Raw genomic sequence first — 7,548 nt, forward strand, 5'->3', positions numbered from 1 at the left:
GGAAGACTAACTACTGGTCGTTTTAATTACTCGAGCCAGTGAGGTTAGTAATACGAGGAAGACTAACAGCCAGTCGACATTTGGAGTACTAGAGGTGCGAGCCGGTGGGGTTAGTAACACAAGCAGGACTAACCACCAGTTGATAGTTGGAGTACTCGAGCCAATGCCAAGGAATAATACTCATCGGTTGATAATTGGAGTACTTGAGATGTGAGCTAGTGGGGTTAGTAACACAAGGATGACTAACCGCCAGTCGATAGCTGAAGTACTTGCGACGCGAGCCGGTGGGGTTAGTAACATAAGGAAAACTAACTGTTAGTCGATAGTCGGAGTACATGAGTCAGTGGGGTTAGTAACATAAGGAAGACTAACCTCTAGTTGATAGCTGAAGTACTTGGGACGTCAGTAAGTGGGGTTACTAACACAAGGAAGACTAACCGCCTGTCGATAATTGAAGTACTTGGGATGCGTGCCAGTGGAGTTAGTAACACAAGGAAAACTAACCTCCGATCGATAGCCGACATACTTGGTACGTGAGCGGTGAGGATAGTAACACAAGGAAGACTAACCGCTGGCCAATAATTGGAGTACTTGGGATACGAGCCAATGGGGTTAGTAACACAAGGAAGACTAACTGCCAATCGATTGTCAGAGTACTTGGGACGCGAGTTGGTGGGGTTAGTAAATAAGGAAGACTAACCACCAGTCGATTGTCGGAGTACATGAGACACGAGCCAGTGGGGAAGTAACATAAGGAAAACTAGCCTTCGATCGATAGCCGGAGCACTTGAGACGTGAGCCGATGGGGTTAGTATCACAAGGAAGACTAACCACCAATCGATAATTGGAGTACTTGGGACATAAGCTAGTCTTGGCATCACATAGTCATACAATTGCCAGAACTGAGTGCACGGCTGACGTACCCAAAGGCGAAAAGCGAAACCCAGATAGGAACGGGCAAAAAGGCTCAAGCGTTGTGGCTCTTGCCCAAACTCCCAATAAAACCAGGCAAGGCTTGTTCCCGAGATGTGGGGTAGTGGAACTCGCGTAATGCAATGAAGGTGTGTGCTCCTGTGCAGGATTATCCATAGCACCGTCGTTGCTCCTCCACCGTTGACTTTTATCAGGGTAAGTGATAACTATGGTCATCGGCTTGACATCTGGGACTAAAGCCACTCGGGGTCACATCTTGCAGGCTGCGACCTTTCGCCTTGTGGCTCATGGGTTACCCTGTTTATCAGCAGCAACAAGATGATTCGTACGTGGACGGAAGTCCAGTGGGGCTTCCATAGTGCTGACTTGAAAGGAGGTCAATACCGCTGCCATTAGTGTCTCTTGATGATCTGTGTAAAACACAAGGGATCGCTCGTCGGAGTGATAAGGAAGTGCAAATGTGAAAGAGAAAGAGACCCAAGCCGAGGATATATATAAAAGAAAAATATTTCACTCTCTCCTCTACCCTGCTAAAGATGAAGCATGAACTATTCCCAAGTGGAGTCCCTTGAGATTTGGACGCTTCGAAATGTGAATGTCGTAAGAAGGGGGTATTGATCTTTTAAAAGAAAATATAATTTAAAACATGTTGAGACTTCAATTAAATGCTTTACAAGGACATCGTACTCATTGCAAAATTCGCCCATGCATTCCATGCAATATAAACACAGGGTTTTTATATCATATAATGGGAACAAAATAGTTCCAGGAGTTTAATCCCCTTTTATGATTTACATTGACCAAATAATATAACCAAAGCAAATAAGCCAATCAACCTATGAGATATGTGAATCCCTTTCTCATCTGCTCACCTGGCTTTTATAATCCTTTTCAAATGATAAACTTCAATTTCTCTTTGATAACCGCCAAATATCATCTTTTACATCTCCATCGTTGATCTCTTGATGATGCTTATCCTCTTCCTCATTATTAAGTTGAATCCTCACTTCATATTTATCCTTCATACAAACTTGAATATGTGAGCTGATCTTTTAGTTTAAATGAACAGATCTCGTGCATTTGAATTCAAACTCAAATCTTCATGCGAATTAAAATTCGTTGAAAAATCTCTTGAACCCAATCTCCATCATGCGTTAACTTGAATTTGTGCTTTTATAGCCATATGGGAATTTGATATCACGCTTATCTCATAAGGTCAACCATCTCTCTTCGAATTTTGATTGTGCAGTCTTGCGAGTCAGTCGAGTTGTCTGGTGAAAAAACAACGGCAGTGTCCCCTTCATTGCTCGTTGGTTCAATTTCTTTCTTATCCAGATGAATATATGCTTTTTTCACTTGTATAAAACATTTCTAAACCTTTTAAGGGTGATAAGAGATTGAACTAAGGATCCAATGGTCTTGCTTTCTTGAAAAATTCCTCACATTTTAGTAGTCGAATATTAATATCTTGAAGGCACGAGTCATGGGGCTTTAAGGCTCCAATCGTTGAGCTATATGGTCAACGAACTATCCAACTTCCGACTAATACGAAACTTCAAGGAGAGGATCACAATGCCTCGATCATGGTTTCCTAAGAGTCTCAATTCAATCCCAAAGGCGTCGAGCTTCGGGGTGTTAGTTAGGGCATATCCAAATCGACGACGGATACAAACATGGGTTCAACCAAGCCCAAATATCGCCCAAGTCATATCACTCTTGGACTTTAAGGCATATAAGGCCTTAATATATATATATATATATATATATATATATATATATTAGGCATTCACCTCAATATATCATGATGAGGTTTCCCTTAAACTCCGTTGGTTAAAACCCCAATTATTTTAATGTATGACAGATCTTTTAAAGATTCATATTACATCGCACCTAGAACTCCTCTAGTATCCAGTGGAGAGACATCTATATGCCAAGGAATATATGAATTTCGAAATTCTGTCTCAAATAGGAATGTTTTCATGATCTCTTATCATAGATCGTAAGTTATAGGGCATGTGCATAACAAACAACGAATGCCAATATTAAGCTGTTTCTGTTAAGCCATATTGTTCCTCCATATATCTGATGGATAGGGGTACATAAAGCCTTAGGAGTATATGTATCCTAAAACTTGTCTCAAAATGAGATGGCTTCATCATTTTACGTCAACGTTGAATATGTTTAGCTGACGGGCTCTTGGCATTGTGAGTTAGAACCTCTAAAGACTAACCAACGAGTCAAGATTCCTTTAGGCATATCAAGACTCTTATATGATGGATCTTGATTATATCATATATCTTACATCAGATGAGGTATTTTATCTTCACTAAGCCTCGTATGAAACTTAGCTGACATATCATTCTCAAAATGCATCTGGTCCTTATATGTGACAAAAAACACACCCAACAGACCGCAAACCCAACCCCATTCCTGCTTGTCTATCGTTGGGTTAAAGATGTTATATTTAGATTTTAGTAAGTTCTTGTTTTTAGTGAAATCAATGAAATGATTAAGGAAATGATGAAGTGGGTAGGTTTTTGGAGGATTAGGATATCTTCATTTGTTTAGGGCTGGCAATTGGCCATCGGCCAATTGGCCCGGCCCTAGGAAACAATAGCTTAGCCCACAAAATGTGGCTCAAGGGCTAGGCTAGGGTCGGCGACCATGCCCTAGAAAAGGTCCATGCTGGTCTTAGGTGAAGTTCACAATTGGGCAATGGTTCGCCTCAACCTAGTTTTTTATTTTATTTTATTGATTTTTTGCTTATTTTTCTTGTGTTTGGCTAGGTCCGATCCTAGTAGGGCTAAGGGGTTGGGCAGGAACCATGGAACCATGGCCTCTTCGGCCATGTCAATGTCAAGCCACCCAGTAGGGATTAGGGCTTAGGGCTAAGGGCAGCTTGCTCCAAGCCTAAATCATTACCAACCCAACATTTATTAAAAACTTTCTCACATGATCTCTCTCCTCTATGTACATGCACTTTGTATACTATGTTTGTGTGAATAAAAAGGTTCATTGTCTCTCAAATAACCTTGGTGGCCTTTTGTTCTACATTTGCTTGGGCTGTTGTTTTGTGATAAGTCAGTTAGAGAAGTTGTGTTAATGCTCATATGTTCAAGTTTTATGCATAAGTGCTTGGCACATGGATGATACGCTGATTCCCATGGAGGGGTTGGCCACAAATATGCAGAATATATGGTTGTGTTTTAAGCTCTATGAGTTGATTTTAGGGGAAGCCTTCTGCGGGCAGTAATGAGTTTCATCGTATGGGCTCTTCACTGAGACGTCGAAGCTATGTCTGCGGACGTCGATGAGCATTGCTGTCTTCAGGCCTCACTGGGAGAGAGAGACAGGCGAACAGAAGGGGAAGAAGACTCACGCATAGCACTGTTATCACCATGCACAACCTGTGAGACCACGGGAGTGGCATGCACGGCACTGCCACTGACGCACATGGCCTCCACGAGGAACTCAGATGGAGAAAAGGAAGAAGAAAGAGAGGAAGAGAAAGAAGAAGAAGAAGAATAGAAGAAAAGAAAAAGGAAGATAGAGAAGATCTAACTCAGGCCTAGGGTACCGATCAAAATTTTCTCTCACCTTGCTCTCTCTCTCCAAACGTGACCCAACAATGGTAAGAAAGAGAAACTGTATTAAGTAAAAACTCTCGTTTGTGAGGGATTGAGCCCTTTTGTGCATATAATGATGGTACGTATATATAGAATTTGCCCCAAACATGGGTGGATGATCAAAAGTAACTAAAATTTTTGGAAATTAAGATTAAATTGAATTAAAATAAATTAGAAAATATGGTGCAAAATGAAAGATTTGCCCCTTTTTAACAATTTTTGGAATTTCATAGCAGTCCCTGTGTTATCCTAGAGCTTGCACGATCTTGCATGGATGATCCAGGGTTGTTCTGATGCCTAGTTGATCAAAAAATGATTGTTTTCTTGTAGGGCTCGGCGTGGCAATCGATTTGATATCAACTACGAGCCATGAATCGTGTTTTTAGTGCACGATCATGTGACTTGAAATTTGAATGAATCTTGAAATTTCGGATTGATTGTGTGCTCGTTCCTTGATTTTTTTTATGATTTATTCATTGGAGTACACTGAGCATGTCGTTATGATTGTTGGGCAACAAATGCAGCTCGATTCCGTGCCCGAACGAAGATTTTGCAACCTTGGAATTTTGGCCAGAATTTGGAATTTCAGGGACAGAATTTGTAATCGATTCGTTTACTTTGTGTGCAAAATCTGACCGTTCATCATGTATGGAGTTCAGATTAGACATGGTCAGAGACCTTACACACATAATGGAATTGGTCTCGCATCGATCGGGCTTGTGAGCGGCGTGATTCGGCCTCTCTAGCGAGGCACGACGCTGCTGAATTTCTTGCACTTTCTTCACGGATTCGTAATTTCTCTCTAGCTTTTCTTTGCGCTCAGGTATTGTCACAATGCATGCCATATATCGAATCACTCGTCTTGATGCGACGAACATGCTCACCAAATTTGAGAGCAATCTGACTTAAGACTGGTGAGATATGAGTGTCGAACGTCACTTCTCATGACGGTCCCTTCAATGGTGTAGAGTTGCAAGGTGGCCGCACGGGAATAGCGTGTGGCTCCTCCTGTTTCCCTCTTTTGCTTATAACTTCTTCTTGGAGTTTCCATTCGAACTAAAATTTGACCCTTAGGGATTTTCAACCGTGCCAGATCCAAAGAATCTTTTGGTCGGCATTGCTCATTGTTACACCAGGTTTACTTTTGATGCTCAGGGTATCTCTATAGGTGCCGTCTAGCAAGGTCCAGTCGGGGGCTTTTGACCTATCTCGAAAGTCTGGTCCCATGTAGGCTAGGGATTGTGACGAGGAATACCCTAAAGCTTGTGCCAGGTTAGACCCTAACTTTGTTAGTTTCTTGCCTTCGTGATGGTCTTTAGCATTTTAGAGGGATCTTTTGGTTATCATCCTCACCCTCAAGGACTCCTGTTGTTGTTGATGTTGAAATTTGGGAAATCTTATCTGCTCTGACTCCTTGATGAGCCAATTTATGTTGTTGATTGGATGCTGGCATTGGAGGACTTTAGGTAGCCCTCGTCGATCAGAATTGTGACTATTTGGAATTTGAGTGTCGGCTGAGGCGGCGGTAGTGCGTCAACCTGTTTTGTCGGCCCAAGCGCCCTTTCGTGGGTTTTCACTTGAACATGGGAAGTTGCACCGTAGAGACGGCTTTCATCAACTTTTGTTCTTTTTGGGCTCTTTTATCCATGACCTTGCAGTCATGTCCATCCTTTTCATCCGTTTTTTCTCATGACGCCCTTTTGGGGCTTTCACCCTGCCTGGGTTTTGTTTTCCATGGAACTCTTTTACTCATGGCTTCGTGACCATGCATGTCCATCATTTTTACTCATGGCTTTCCCTTGTTAGGGTGTACACCATGCCCATTTTTTGTGTGAATGCGTGTTTAGGGTCGTGCCTTCGAGACCTGTGCAAAGCCTTTTAATGTCATGCAGCCAGGACGTGCACCATAGTTTAGGGTCATTCAGCTGGACATAGTGGTGATGAATGGCAATTTGTAGAGGCCATGGAATGAGTATGGTAGTAGTTTCGACACATGTTAGAGAAATGACACGGGGCTACCTCTGAAGGGAGAATGGTGGGTGAAGAATGATGACCCACTAGTTGACGACGAGTATGGGTAGCAAGATGGCTCGCCCTTTTGTGAGCATGAGTAAGACTCACTGGGGAATGATGAAAGATGGTAATGCTGAATGGACTCACCGGAAAGGTAATGAAGGTGTTGCGTGGACACAAATGGGTCGATCAGAGAAGACGTGCGTGACGATGCACGTAAAGGGGTGTGTTCGTATATGGAGGCATCTTGAAGGTCCTTCCTCCTGGACCTGTGCGAAGAAGTTTAATGTCATGCGGTCAGGACATGCACTATGGTTTAAGGTCATATAGCTTGGCTAATTGTTATATAGTTTAAAGTCATGTAACTAGGACCATGTAGTTTAAGGTCGTGCAACCAAACCTCTGCAATAGTTTATGGTCATATAGTTTAGATTGTGACTGTGCAGTTTAAGGTCATGCAATGTGGACCGTGGTTGTGCAGTTTAAGGTCATGCATTGCAAAACATTGTGTGGTTGAGGAATGCAACTCCATGGGAAACGGAGCTGTCACCGGAGACTGGACTCCCTGAGGAGTGAGACTGTGATGCAGGGAATGAACTTCCTGAAGACGTAGGAAAATGGTCCAGAGGGGAGTGTCTCGGCATGATCGTGGCATTAAGTGATGGATTGCGCGTGCAGAATTAGGCTTAGATGGTCCATGCATGGCGTTAGGTAGAGCGTAGCGTTAAATCCTTGACGAAGGATGCGGTAACAGCTTCTGGGAGAAGGCGTGCGGCGATGGCCCTTTGACGAAGGCATGCGGCGATAGTCTCTGGGCAAAGGCATGCGACGATGGCCCTTGACGAAAGCGTGTGGCCATAACCTCTGGACGAAGGCGTGCGGCGATAGCCTCCAGGCGAAGACGTGCAATGGTGGCTCTTGATGAAGGCGTGCGTCGATAACCTCTTTCGGGCCTCGGGCTTGACCCGCCCCAGCC

Source organism: Amborella trichopoda, chromosome 5 (genome assembly GCF_054954075.1).
Source record: "Amborella trichopoda isolate Santa Cruz 75 chromosome 5, AtrichopodaSantaCruz75HAP2 v2.0, whole genome shotgun sequence".
NCBI lineage: Eukaryota > Viridiplantae > Streptophyta > Magnoliopsida > Amborellales > Amborellaceae > Amborella > Amborella trichopoda.